The sequence below is a fragment of the Capra hircus genome, unplaced genomic scaffold (assembly GCF_001704415.2).
Source record: "Capra hircus breed San Clemente unplaced genomic scaffold, ASM170441v1, whole genome shotgun sequence".
Classification (NCBI taxonomy): domain Eukaryota; kingdom Metazoa; phylum Chordata; class Mammalia; order Artiodactyla; family Bovidae; genus Capra; species Capra hircus.
The window spans coordinates 1-15,740 of NW_017189951.1; positions in this window are offsets into that span (position 1 = coordinate 1).

Below are 15,740 nucleotides of genomic sequence, written 5' to 3' on the forward strand. Positions count from 1 at the left end.
CCCTGTTCCATCACCAACTCCCGGAGATTACTCAAGCTCATATCCATTGAGTAGGTGATGTCATCCAACCATCTCATCCTCTGTTGTCCCCTTCTCCTCTCGCCTTGAGTCTTTCCCAGCATCAGGGTCTTTTCAAATGAGTCAGCTGTTTGCATCAGGTGGCCAAAGTATTGGAGTTTCAGCTTCAGCATCAGTCCTTCCAATGAATATTCAGGACTGATCTCCTTTAGGATGGACTGGTTGGATCTCCTTGCAGTCCAAGGGACTCTCAAGAGTCTTCTCCAACACCACAGTTCAAAAGCACCAATTCTTCTGCACTCAGCTTTCTTTGTAGTCCAACTCTCACATCCATCCATGACTACTGGAAAAACCATAGCCTTGACTAGATGGACCTTTGTTGGCAAAGTTTTGTTAAAGAGATAATTAGGGTTAAATGAGGTCATTTGGGCTTCTCTGGTAGCTCAGCTGGTAAAGACTCTGACTGCAATGCAGGAGACCCTGGTTCAGTTCCCAGGTTGAGAAGATCCACTGGAGAAGGGGTAGGCTACCCACTCCAGTATTCTTGGACTTCCCTGGGGGCTCAGATGGTAATCTACCTGCAATGCTGGAGACCTGGGTTTGATCCCTGGATTGGGAAGATCCCCTGGAGGAGGGCACGGCAACCCACTCCAGCATTCTTGCCTAGAGAATCCCCATAGACAGAGGAGCCTGATGGGCTATAGCCCATGGGGTTGCAAAGAGTTGGACACAACTGAGTGACTAAGCACAGCACAGAGGTCATTAGGGTGGGGGCCAAATAGTACTGGTGTCCTGATAAGGAGGAGGTACCAACAACACATGTACATAGAAGGAAGGCCATACGTGGACACAGAAAGAAAACATCTGCAAGCCACAAAGAGAGGCCTCAGGAGAAACCAAACCTGTCAACACTTTAATCTTACATTTGCAGCCTACAGAACTGTGGAAAAAATGAACTTCTGTTTTTCAAGCTGCCCTGTCTGTGAAATTTTATTATGGTAGCCTGAGCAGACTAATACAGGTGGTATCCTGGATGGGATCCTGAAACAGAAAGAGGATATTAGGGGGAAACCAATGAAATGTGAATAAGTGTGGAATTTAGTTAATAGTACTGTACCAGTTTGGGTTCATTAGTTATGGCAAATAGACTATAATAATACGTCGATAATAGTGGAAATGGCATGGGCTACACAGGAGTTCTCTGTACTATCCAACGACAGTACAACTTTTCTATACATCTAAACTACCCTAAAATTAAAAGTCTATTTTAACGAAAATAGAGGAGAAGTAGCCAAGCCCACAGGTACAGGGTAGCAGAGGCCTGCATTCAATGTTCTAGACTTCCCAGGGCAGCAACATTTCCTCCACCACTACTTCCTCTCTGGAGACATATACCAGAGCTCCCCCTAAGTTTCCTTTTGGGCTGCCTTCCAACATGTGAAGCAAGGTGTGGATCACTCCTGCTCCAGCTCCCTTGGAGCTGCTGCACAGTTGTTTCTATTGGAAATAGATTATGGACTGGGAAAGTGGAAAATCTGATGGTGTTTCCAGTCCCCGGTCTCTGTAAAAAGCACTCATACAGCTGCCCTTTTTCACTCTCTCAAAAGGAGAGGGAGCAAGTTTTCTAAAGCTCATAGGCCCAGGCCAAAGAGGTTTATGAAGATGTTGGTGTTAAAAAAGAAAACTTTACAGAGCAGCTTCTATCTTGCTTCCAAATCAGCATACATGGCATCACGCTTTTGGGTACCTGCTCCCACACATTTCACTCTGTGAAACTTTCATTCTACTAATTATGGCAAGATTCAGTCATCCTCAATTCCCGCTTTTTACAGATATTCCTTGCCTGTAAGAATAAAAATATAAAGGAAAAAGGGAGCCACCAGGAACTCCCAGCTTGTAGTTCTGTAACTGAGTGATAGGATGGGATCCACAGGATGAGAGACTCATGATGAAGGAGCCAGTGTGATAAGGCAGGTCAGCCTTCATCCTTAATCTGCCGCATCATGGACTAAGACCAGAGGCCCCTGTCAGGGCCTCCCACCGTTTCTCCCTTTGGACTAACTTCTACTCCAACCAGCAAGTCTGGTGTCTTCGTTGATCTATCCCTTTTATGAACCACCACACACTTTGCCCCTGAACAGCAAGACAGGGGCGAAGACATTAGACACCATGAGCTCCTTGCCTCCATAGTGGCACTAATTACAGCAGTCCTGGTAAAAAGAGAAAGGAAATTTCCATGAGCCTGAGGCTCAGAGTAGCACTGACCTGTGAATCTGAGGCAGATGTGATCTGCTCTCTTGTCCCTGCTGTTTTTTCTGTGGAGAAAGTCGTTAACTTGTGTCTCAGGTGCTACCAGACAAACCCCCTCCTGGCCCCTCCTATTCCTCCAAAGGAAGCAGAGGTCACTCTTGACCTGTTCCCCATATATTCCTTCCCTTGAGTGAAGATAAAGCTGGAAGAGGGAAGACATCAAGTCCTCTAGCTTTATAAAGTTCCACTAGCCCAATACTATAGAACAAACAAGGTTTTAGGCATGACAAAAGAGGAACACGTGAAACTTGTAACCTTTACAGCTCATGTTCTAAACAGCTGTAAAGAAAAGAGTATTGGGACTAAGATTCAGACTGGCATCTAAGTCCACGCATTCACCCGAATAGGCAGCCTGGGATACAGAACCTTCTCCCCACCTCACACCACTTAAAGAAGCAGCCTGCCTCTGAGAGTCTGTCTGGTGTGCTTGAATTCCTAACAGGGAGTAAGAATGAGAACTTTGGTCTAACAAACTGCTCGGGAAATCCAGCTCCTGGATGAGGTGGACTTTGGAGGGGCAAGGCCAGTTAGCTGTGCAAGGGGCTCCCAGAGTCCTCGCTGCCCCCTGCTGGTGCTGGGGTCACGTGCTCTCCCTTCCCCCAGGATGGAAGGGTCCCCTTGCTCTTACTCTTGCCAGGTGAGGCAGGGAGCTATTTTGCACAGCACTCTGCTGGAAAGAAAGTAGATAGTGTGGAACAGAGGAAGAGCATCTCAGAAGAAAGAAAACGTGAACTGAAGCACCGTCCTGTTTTCATAGAGCCACAGCAGTTTCTATATATACTATATTTAACAGAAGCTCACAGTGTCTTCTTTGTAATTATTTGTATGCATCATCCGGACCTTCAGACTGTCTGTATTATCCACAATTATCTCAACTCATCTACATGTTCAGTTTCCCAGGAAGGGGAAAACCTCTCCTGACAGTTTATGAATTCTGGGGAATCTGACTGGGGGAGACGTAGAAAAGCAAACAATTGGTAGGGCATATAATTATCTCTTTCAAAGGAAACATTCACCTCCAGCTGGCCTACTTGTGTAGGTTCTAGTGCCTGAAAAGAGAATTAATTAACCCAGGCAGGTCTCTAGTGCTTGCATGTCCTCCTTCAAAACCTATTTACAAACCTGCTTAGAAATGCTGGGCTTTTGCAAGCAGAGAGTTCACTTATAAATACAGCTGCAGATGGAATTCTTTGCAAATGGAAATGGAAAATTCTGAACAGGAATAACTTGACATTTGATTCTGGAACAATAGTAAAATGTCAACATCTGCCGTGAAAATATAGAACTATAAAATAATGATTAAGAGTCCTTTCAGGTTTTTTAAAAATATATACCACTGTTTGGGTTTGGTTGTTTCACAAAGCTCTGTGCAGTATCACTTTACTACTATTTAAGCAATTGAGTAATTAAACAAGCACACTTACACATTAAATTTTATTGGAACATAATAATAGAATCATTCTATCAGAGCCATTTAGGCCAGAAGTCTCTCTTCCATGTACTAGAAGCTGGGTTTTTTGATAGCCTAATAATCCCTTGTTAATGATGATTTTAAAGATTTGGATTCACAGAAACATCCCAAATTCTGTTAAAAAACCATTTTAATGTGATCACTTATAATTGTGCTAAAACTTTTCTTAAATTTATGAACAATATGAACCAATACCAGCTCTTGAATGGCTAATTAAATCTGCTGCCTATGGTGTTAAGCAGCACCTCCAACTTTTTTTTCTTTTTAAAATATTTTTATTGTGATTAAGAAAACACACTTAACATAAAATTTACCATCTTAACACTTTCTAAGTGTCCTGTTCAGTAGTGTTAAGTATATTCACATGGTTGTGCAATCAATCTCTAAAATTTTTTGTCTTGCAAAACTGAAATTATACCCATTAAACAATACCTCCCCCTTCCCCTCTCCAACTCAGCTCCTGGCAACCACCATTTTATTTTGTTTCTATGAATTTGATCATTTGAGGTACCTCATGTAGATGGAATCATACTATATTTGTTTGTCTTTTTGTGGCTGGCTTATTTCACTGAGCATGATGACTCAAAGTTCATCCACGTCATATCATGTGACAGGATCTCCTTCCTTTTTAAGGGTGAATAATATTCCATTGTATGCATATACCACACTTTGTTTATCCATTCATCCATTGATGGTGTATGTGTGTGTGTTCAGTCACTCAGTCATGTCTGACTCATTGTGACCCTAGGGACTGTAGCCTGCCAGGCTCCTCTGTCCATGGAATTCTTCTGGCAAAAATACTAGAGTGGGTTGCCATTTCCTCCTCCAGGCAATCTTCCTGACCCAGGGATAGAACCTGCATCTCCTGCATTGGCAGGCGGCTTCTTTACCACTGTGCCACCATGAACACTGGGCTTTCTTCTGCCTCTTAGCTATTGTAAATAATGCTGTTATGGACATGGGTGTGCAAGCATCTCTGAAAGATCCTGATTTCAACTGTTCAGGACCTATATCCAATCATGGGATTGATGGATCATATAGTAATTCTATTTTTAATTTTTTGAGCAATCACCATACTGTTTTCCATAGCATCTGTACCATTTTTCATTTCTACCATCAGTGCCTTCTACCAAGGTTTTAATTTCTCCACATCTTATCTTCTGTTCTTTTTTATAGTAGCCATCCTAGTGGTAAGTGACTTGGTATCTCTTTGTGGTTTTGATTTACATTTCCCTAATGGCACCCCACTCCAGTACTCTTGCCTGGAAAATCCCACAGACGGAGGAGCCTGGTAGGCTGCAGTCCATGGGGTCGTGAAGAGTTGGACATGACTGAACGACTTCACTTTTCACTTTCATGCATTGGAAGAGGCAATGGCAACCCACTCCAGTGTTCTTGCCTGGAGAATCCCAGGGACGGCGGCACCTGGTAGGCTGCCATCTATGGGGTCGCACAGAGTCAGACACGACTGAAGCAACTCAGCAACAACAACAGCAACAGCAATGACTAATGATGTTGAGCATCGTTGGCCATTTGTATATATCTTTGAGAAATGTCTATTCAAATTTTTGTCCATTTTTTAATTGTGTTGTTTTCCTGTTGTTGAGTTGTAGAAGTTCTTTATATATTCTGGATATTACCTCCTCCTCAGACATAGGATTTGCAAATCTTTTCTACCACTATATAGGTTACTTTTTAACTCTGTTTATTGTGTCCTTTTATGCACAGAAGTTTTAAATTGTAACATAGTTGTATTTCTGTATTTTTATTTTTGTTACCTGTACTTTTGGTATCACAACTAGGAAATCCTTGAAAAATCCAATGTCATGAAGGTTCTACATTTAGATCTTTGATCCATATTGAGTTAATTTTCACACATGCTATAAAGTAGGGGTCAAACTTGGTTTGTTTGCATATGGATATACAGTTGTTTCAGCACCATTTGTTTAAGAGGATTTTTTTTCCCCTTTTGAAATTCATGGTCTTGACAGCCTTGTAAAAAAATTTGACCATATATATGAAAATTTATTTCTAAGGTCTCTGTTCTATTCTGATGATCTGCAGGTCTGTCTTTATGCCAGTACAACACTATTTTCATAACTGTATGTTTATAATAAGTTTTGAAATCAGCATGTGTGAGACCTCCAATCTCATTCTTTTTTTCCAAAGATTGTCTTGGGCTATTTAGAATCCCTGAAGATTCTATATGAATTTTAGATGGATCTTTCTTAATTTATTTATTTAAAAAAATTGTTGTTGTTCTGGGTCATTGTTGCTGCACACGAGCTTTCTCTAGTTGCAGTGCACAGGACTTCTTATTGTGGTGGCTTCTTTTATTGCAGAGTCCTGACTCTAGGCACATGGGCTTCAGTAGTTGCAGCATGCAGGCTCAGGAGTTGTGGCTTGTGGGCCCTAGAGCATGGACTCAGTAGTTGTGGCACATAGACCTAGATGCTCAGTGGCATGTGGAGTCTTCCCAAACCAGGGATTGAAACCATGTCCCCTGCATTCACCAGTGGACTCTCAACCACTGTACTACCAGGGAAGTTCAGGATGGATCTTTCTGTTTCCACAAAAAATGCAATTAAATCTGTAGATTACTTCGGGTGCTATTGACATCTTAACAATATTAAGTTTTCTAATCCATGAACACAAGATGTTTTCCATTTATTTGTGTCTTCTCTGTTCTTAAGAAAACCAACTGTACTAAGATATAATTAATATACCATAAAACTCACTCATTTGGGAATTCCAAATATTTTTCTCTCAGTCCATAGGTTGCCTTTCATTTTGTTGATGGGCTCATTCGCTGTTCAAAACTGTTTAATTTACATAGTAACATTTGTCTATTTATGCCTTTGTTGGCTGTGCTTTCAGTGTCATATTTAAGAAATCATTGCCAAGATCAATGTCAAGAAGATTTTCCCCTTTTTCTCTTTGGGATTTGGGTCTCATTTAAGTCTTTAATTCATTTTTTGTTGCTTTTTGTATATTACGTAAGATAAGGGTCCATATTTCATTTTTTTTGCATGTGAACATCAAGTTTTCCCAGCACTGTTTGTTGAAGGACTGTCCTTTCCCCATTCAATGGTCTTGACAGTCTTATTGAAGATCAGTTGGCTATATTTGTGTTGGTTTATTTCTGGACTCTCTAGGCTGTGCCTTTGGTCTATGTGTCTGTTTTTATGCCAGTGCCATACCGTTTTGTTTACTGTATCTTTGTAATATATTTTGAAATCAGGATATGGGATGGCCCCGACTTTGTTCTTCTTGCACAGAATTTCTTTATTTGTTTGTTTTTTTTGTGTGGTTCCATATGAATTTTATGATTGTTTTGCTATTATTCTAAAAAATACCGTTGGGTTTTGATAGAGATTGCATTGAACCTGTAGCAATTTGGGCAATATGAACCTTTTAATGATACTAATACTTCTGATCCATGGACATGGGATATCTCCATGGATATTTCTCCATTTATTTGTGTCTGCTTTCTTTTATCTAGAGTTTTATAGTTTTGTTTTTAAATGAATGATAGCTAGTTGTATTAATATACCACATTTTGTTTATCCATTCATTAATGGATGGACATTTGAGTTGTTTTCACTTCTTGGCTACTATAAATAATGCTGTTATGAAAATCAGTGTACAAGTTTTTGTTTATATGTATTCTTTCAATTCAATGTCTTTTAGTATATTTACAAGCCTATGTAACAGTCCTACAGTCACACTACCCTGAATGTACCTGATTTTCTCTGATCTCAGAACTTGGTTAGTACTTGACGGGAGAAATATCAAACCTCAGATATGCAGATGATACCACTTTAATGGCAGAAAGTAAAGAGGAACTAAAGAGCTTCTTGATGAGGGTGAAAGAGGAGCATGAAAAAGCTGGCTTGAAACTCAACATTCAAAAAACTAAGATCATGGCATTTGGTCCCATCATTTTATGGCAAATAAAACAAGAAAAAATGGAAACAGTGAGACTTTATTTTCTTGGGCTCTAAAATCATTGTGGACAGTGACTACTGCCATGAAATTAAAAGACACTTGCTCCTTGGAAGAAAAGCTATGACAAACCTAGACAACATATTAAATGGCAGAGACATCACTTTGCCTACAAAGTTCCGTCTAGTCAAAGCTATGTTTTTTCCAGGAGTCATGTACAGATGTGAGAGTTGGACCATAAAGAAAGCAGAGGGCTGAAGAACTGATGCTTTCAAACTGTGGTGCTGGAGAAGACTCTTGACAATCCCTTGGACTACCAGGAGATCAAACCAGTTAATCCTAAAGAAAATCAACCCTGAATATTTATGGGAAGGACTGATGCTAAAGCTGAAGTTCCAATACTTTGGCCACCTGATGCTGAGAGCTGACTCATTAGAAAGGACCCTGATGCTGGGAAAGATTGAAGGCAAAAGGAGAAGAGGGTGGCAAAGGATGAGATTGTTAGATAGCATCACCAACTCTATGGACATGAATTTGAGCAAACTTCAGGAGATAGTGGAGGACAGAGGAGCCCGGTGTGCTGCAGTCTATGGGGTGCAAAGAGCTGGACACAACTTACTGACTGAACAACAACATGCAACAATCGCCCTGTAATTCCAGAATATTTTCATCTACCCAAAGAAGAATCCCTGTACCTATGTAGTCATTCCCCATTCTCTACTACCCCCCAGTCTTTGGCAACCACTATTCTACTTTCTGTCTCTATATATTTGCCTATTTTGGACATTTCACATAAGGGAAATCATGTGATATTTATCCTTTTGTGTCTGGTTTCTTTCACTTAGCATAATGCTTTCTAGTTTCCTCCATGTTGAATAAGGATTTCATTCTTTTTATGACTGAATAATACTCCATTTTATGATTATACAACATTTGTTTATCCTTTAGTCAGTTGATGAGCATTTGTATCGTTTCCACTTTTTAGCTTTCATGAATAGTGTTGCTGGGAACATTTGTATACAAGTTTTTGTGTGGATGTATGTTTTCAATTCACTTGGATATTTTCAGTATCTTTAGGAGTGGTATTGCTGAATCATATGGTTACTTTGTTTAATTTCTTTAGAAACTACCAAACTGTTTTCTAATGAACTAAACCTTTCATATTCCAACCAACAATGTATGGTTTCCAATTTCTTCATGTCTTTACCAATATTTGTTATTATTTATCTTCCAAATATTTGGGTTTTCTTACCAATAGACTTCTCTGTTTCTCAGCATTTTGTTAGCCTTCCCTCACTATGGTTGTCTCAGATGGAGTGTGTTCAAAGTCTTCCTGCTGAACCTCTGTAGTGGGTTAATTCAAGCAGTAGGCTAGAGCAAAATGAACTGATTAAGGTGTTTGATTTATGTTTCCTGCTTTGAGAGCATATAGATGCTCCCAAAGGAATGGTCTTCCAGAAACTTTTTATTACCACTCTACTATATGATAATGTTTTAAAGGTGAAAGCACAGTTTTCACTAGAGGGGTGTTTGTGTTTCTCCATAATGTCAATCGGCTTTCCACCTACTTCTTTGTCTACACTAATCAAAACTTGAAGGAAGAAAGATTGATAATGTAACATGCTGCCCTTCTTTCACCCCAAAAGCCTAAGATCCTGTAATGGTTTTTGTAAAATCAGAACATGATTACCTAAGAAACCATGACTCCATGTAGGAAGCTCCTGTTGTCTTTTCTTTCTGTACTATTCACTCTTCTGTTTCCATTTTCTTTATGATGAATCAGCCTTTAACATGCAATGAAAATTCTCAAATATGTAGGCACTGACAATTTTTAAGTAATTGCAGCTCCTAGTAAAGAGGTTTTTCCATTTTTGAAATTTGCTATTTTTAAACATATCTTAAACATACAAAATTGTTTTGAAGAGAGTTATGTAGTTTTCTTATGTGAGAAGAGGAATGGCAAAGTTGGAAGCAATATTTAAGCATATTCTCAACAATCCATTTGAATTTCATTTGTAGGAAAGAGTATACTTTTAAGACACAACAGGACATAGCTTTTTTTGCCTCATGCTGGGAATCCAAACAAGTGAGTTGCATTTACATCTCAGCCCCTAACTTGATAAGTGGAATTCTAGATCATTATATTTGTTTGCAAAGTACCAAGCAGTTTTAAAGGTCTGATATTTTCACTGAGATTTAATTTACATACCAAAAACTTCACAACTTTAAAGTATGCAATTCAGTGGTTTTTAGTATATTTAAAAGGTTGTGCAATCCTCACCACTCCTTAAATCCAGAAAATTTTCATCACCCTAAAAAGAAACCCCACGCTCAGTAGCAGTCACTCCCCTCTCCTCCTTTCCACCAGCCAATGACAACCACTAATGTACTTACTGCCTTTATGGATTTTCCTATTCTGGACATCTCATATGAAAGGAATCAAACAATACATGGTCTTTCTGACTGGGTGTTTTCATGAAGCATGTTTTCAAGGTGTATCAATGATGTAGCAGGCATCAGTGCTTCATTGCTTATTAAAATTTTTATTGGATTATGGTTAATCCAATGTGTTAGTTTCAGATGTACAGCAAAGTGATTCAATTACACATATACAATATTCATTATTTTTCAGATTCTTTTCTCATATAGATTATCACAGAATATTGAGTAGAATTCCCTGTGCTATACAGTAGGTCCTTGTTGTTTGTTTATCTTATATATAGTAGTGAGGCTTCCCTGGTGGCTCAGTGGTAAAGAATCTGCCTGCCAATGCAGAAGATGTGAGTTTGATCCCTGGGCCAGGGAAGATTCCCTGGAGAAAGAAATGGCAACCCACTCCAGTATTCCTGCCTGGGAAATCCCGTGGACAGAGGAACCCAGCAGGCTACATACAGTCCATGGGGTTGCACAAGAGTTGGACACGACTGAGTGACTAAACAACAACATGTAGTAGTGTGTATATGTTAATCCCAGGCTCCTGATTTATTCCTCCCCTGGCCGGCCACATTTCACTTTTGGTAACCGTAGATTTGTTTTTTATATCTGTAATCTTGTTTCTCTTTTGTAAATAAGTTCATTTGTATCATGTTTTAAAACTAGATTCCACATATGAATGATATCATGTGATAGTTATCTTTGTCTGACTTACTTCACTTAGTATGATAATTTCTAGGTCCATCCATGTTACTGAGTGCTTCATTACTTTTAATTGCCAAATACAATTCCATTGTCTATATATACCACATTTTACTTATTCATTTACCAGTTGGTGGACTTTTGAGTTCTTTCCACTTTGGGGCTATTATGAATGATGCTTCTATGAATATTTGTATACTAGTTTTTGTGTGGATATCAGTTTTTGTTTCCCTTGGATACATACCTAGGAGCAGAGTTCCTTGAATATATGATAACTCTATGTTCAACCACTAAAGGAATTGCCAGTCTGTATTCCATAGTGACTGCACCACCTTATACTTTCACTAGCGTGGGTCAGTGTTCTCTTTTCACCAACATTTAATATTGTCTGCCTTTATATATTTATATAATACTTTAGCCATTATAGCTACCCTAGTGGGTATGAAGTGGTATCTCATCATGTTTTGATCTGCATTTCCTTAATTATTTTGAGCATCTTTTCATGTGCTTTTGAACCATTTGTATGTCATCTTTGGGAAAGTGCATATTCAAATTCATTGCCCATTCTCTTTAAAAAAAAATTTAGTCACACCCCATAGCATGTGGGACCTTAGTTCCCCGACGAGGGGTTGAACCTACACCCCTTGCATTGGAAAGTAAGTAAGTAAGTAAGTGTTAGTCACTCAGTTGTGCCCAACTCTTTGCGACCCCATGGACTGCAGCTCACCAGGCTCCTCTGTCCATGAGATTTTCTAGACAAGGATACTGGAGTGGGTTGCCATTTCCTTCTCCAGGGGATCTTCCCAACCCAGGGATCGAACCCAGGTCACCTGCACTGCAGGCAGATTCTTTACTGACTGAACTACAAGGGAAGCCAAAGAAGAGTCTTAACCACTGGACTGCCAGGGAAATCCCCATTGCCCATTTTCTAATTGGAATGCCTTTTTATTCTTGAGCTGTAAGAGTTCTTTATATATTTTGTATGTAAGACATATCATATATGTGATCTGCAAATGTTTTCTCCCATTCTGTGGGGTGTTTCACCACTTTCTTGACAGCACCCTTTGAAGTATAAAAGTTTTAATATTCATGGAATTATCTGTTTTTTTATTTTGGTTGCTTGTGCTTTTGGTGTCTTATCTAAAAAGTGCCTAGATTCTCTAATCTAGGTCATGAAGATTTACACCTATTTTCCTTCTTAAAGTTTGATAGTGTTAGCTCTTTGATCCATTTAAAATTAATTTTTAGTATATGGTGTCACCAGTGTGTTCTTTTGGCAAAACTCTATTAGCCTTTGCCCTGCTTCATTCCATATTCCAAGGCCAAATTTGCCTGTTACCCCAGGTGTTTCTTGACTTCCTACTTTTGCATTCCAGTCCCCTATAATGAAAAGGACATCTTTTTTGGGTGTTAGTTCTAAAAGGTCTTGGAGGTCTTCATAGAACCGTTCAACTTCAGCTTCTTCAGTGTTACTGGTTGGGGCATAGACTTGGATTACTGTGATATTGAACGGTTTGCCTTGGAAACAAACAGAGATCATTCTGTTGTTTTTGAGATTGCATCCAAGTACTGCATTTCAGGCTCTTTTGTTGACCATGATGGCTATTCCATTTTTTCTAAGGAATTCCTGCCCACAGTAGTAGATATAATGGTCATCTGAGTTAAATTCACCCATTCCAGTCCATTTTAGTTTGCTGATTCCTAGAATGTCGACATTCACTCTTGCCATCTCCTGTTTGACTACTTCCAATTTGCCTTGATTCATGGACCTAACATTCCAGGTTCCTATACAATACTGCTCTTTACAGCATTGGACCTTGCTTCTATCACCAATCACATCCACAACTGGGTATTGTTTTTGCTTTGGCTCCATCCCTTCATTCTTTCTGGAGTTATTTCTCCACTGATCTCCAATAGCATATTGGGCACCTACTGACCTGGGGAGTGCCTCTTTCAGTATCCTATCATTTTGCCTTTTCATATTCTTCATGGGGTTCTCAAGGCAAGAATACTGAAGTGGTTTGCCATTCCCTTCTCCAGTGGACCACATTCTGTCAGACCTCTCCACCATGACCCATCCGTCTTGGGTGGCCCCACACGGCATGGCTTAGTTTCATTGAGTTAGACAAGGCTGTGGTCCGTGTGATTAGATTGACTAGTTTTCTGAGATTATTGTTTGTGTGTCTGCCCTCTGATGCCCTCTCATAACATCTACTGTCTTACTTGGGTTTCTCTTACCTTGGATGTGGGGTATCTCTTCATGGCTGCTCCAGGAAACCACGGCCACTGCTCCTTACCTTGGACAGGGGGTATCTCCTCACGGCCACCCCTCCTGACCATGAACATGGAGTAGCTCCTCTCAGCCCTCCTGTGCCCGCGCAGCCACCGCTCCTTGGACGCACTGGTCATAGCAAAAACCCTCTTCCAACAACACAAGAGAAGACTCTACACATGGACATCACCAGATGGTCAACACCAAAATCAGATTGATTATGTTCTTTGCAGCCAAAGATGGAGAAGCTCTATACAGTCAGCAAAAACAAGACCAGGAGCTCACTGTGGCTCAGATCATGAACTCCTTATTGCCAAATTCACACTTAAATTGAAGAAAGTAGCGAAAACCATTAGACCATTCAGGTATGACCTAAATCAAATTCCTTATGATTATACAGTGGAAGTGAGAAATAAATTTAAGGGACTAGATCTGATAGATAGAGTGCCTGATGAACTATGGACAGAGGTTCATGACACTGTACAGGAGACAGGGATCAAGACCATCCCCATGGAAAAGAAATGCAAAAAAGCAAAATGGCTGTCTGGGAAGGCCTTACAAATAGCTGTGAAAAGAAGAGAAGCGAAAAGCAAAGGAGAAAAGGAAAGATATAAGCATCTGAATGCAGAGTTCCAAAGAATAGCAAGAAGAGATAAGAAAGCCTTCCTCAGTGATCAATGCAAAGAAATAGAGGAAAAGAACAGAATGGGAAAGACTAGAGATCTCTTCAAGAAAATTAGAGACACCAAGGGAACATTTCATGCAAAGATGGGCTCGATGAAGGATAGAAATGGTGTGGACCTAACAGAAGCAGAAGATATTAAGAAGAGGTGGCAAGAATACATAGAAGAACTGTACAAAAAAAGATCTTCACGACCAAGATATTCACGATGGTGTGATCACTCACCTAGAGCCAGACATCTTGGAGTATGAAATTAAGTGGGCCTTAGAAAGCATCACTACGAACAAAGCTAGTGGAGGTGATGGAATTCCAGTTGAACTATTTCAAATCCTGAAAGATGATGCTGTGAAAGTGCTGCACTCAATATGCCAGCAAATTTGGAAAACTCAGCAGTGGCCACAGGACTGGAAAAGGTCAGTTTTCATTCCAACCTCAAAGATAGGCAATGCCAAAGAATGCTCAAACTACCACACAATTGCACTCATCTCACACACTAGTAAAGTAATGCTCAAAATTCTCCAAGCCAGGCTTCAGCAATATGTGAACCGTGAACTTCCAGATGTTCAAGCTGGTTTTAGAAAATGCAGAGGAACCAGAGATCAAATTGCCAACATCTGCTGGATCATGGAAAAAGCAAGAGAGTTCCAGAAAAACATCTATTTCTGCTTTATTGACTATGCCAAAGCCTTTGACAGTGTGGATTGCAATAAACTGTGGAAAATTCTGAAAGAGATGGGAATACCAGACCACCTGACCTGCCTATATATAGGTCACCTGAAACCTATATATAGGTCAGGAAGCAACAGTTAGAACTGGACATGGAACAATGGACTGGTTCCAAATCAGGAAAGGAGTACATCAAGGCTGTATATTGTCACTCTGCTTATTTAACTTATATGCAGAGTACATCATGAGAAATGCTAGGATGGAAGAAGCACAAGCTGGTATCAAGATTAAAGGCAGAAATATCAATAACCTCAGATATGCAGATGACACCACCCTTATGGCAGAAATTGAAGAGGAACTAAAGAGCCTCTTGATGAAAGTGAAAGAGGAGAGTGAAAAGGTTGGCTTAAAGGTCAACATTCAGAAAACGAAGATCATGGCATCTGGTCCCATCACTTCATGGGAAATAGATGGGGAAACAGTGGAAACAGTGTCAGACTTTATTTTTTTGGGCTCCAAAATCACTGCAGATGGTGATTGCAGCCATGAAATTAAAAAACGCTTACTTCTTGGAAGGAAAGTTATGACCAACCTAGATAGCATATTCAAAAGCAGAGACATTACTTTGCCAACAAAGGTCCGTCTAGTCAAGGCTATGGTTTTTCCAGTGGTCATGTATGGATGTGAAAGTTGGACTGTGAAGAAAGCTGAGTGCCGAAGAGTTGATGCTTTTGAACTGTGGTGTTGGAGAAGACTCTTGAGAGTCCCTTGGACTGCAAGGAGATCCAACCAGTCCATCCTAAAGGAGATCAGTCCTGGGTGTTCTTTGGAAGGAATGATGCTAAAGCTGAAACTCCAGTACTTTGGCCACCTCATGGGAAGAGTTGACTCATTGGAAAAGACTTTGATGCTGGGAGGGATTGAGGGCAGGAGGAGAAGGGGACGACAGAGGATGAGATGGCTGGATGGCATCACCGACTCAATGGACGTGAGTTTGAGTGAACTCCAGGAGTTGGTGATGGACAGGGAGGCCTGGCGTGCTGCGATTCATGGGGTCGCAGAGTCAGACACAACAGAGCGACTGGACTGAACTGATATGGTGTGAGGTAACTTCCCTCTTTTGCATGCAATATACATTTATTTCAGTACCTTTTGTTGAAAAGACTAATCTTTCCCCATAGAATGGTCATGGTACCCTTGTTGAAAATCAATTGACCTTAGAAGTGAGGGTTTATTTATGG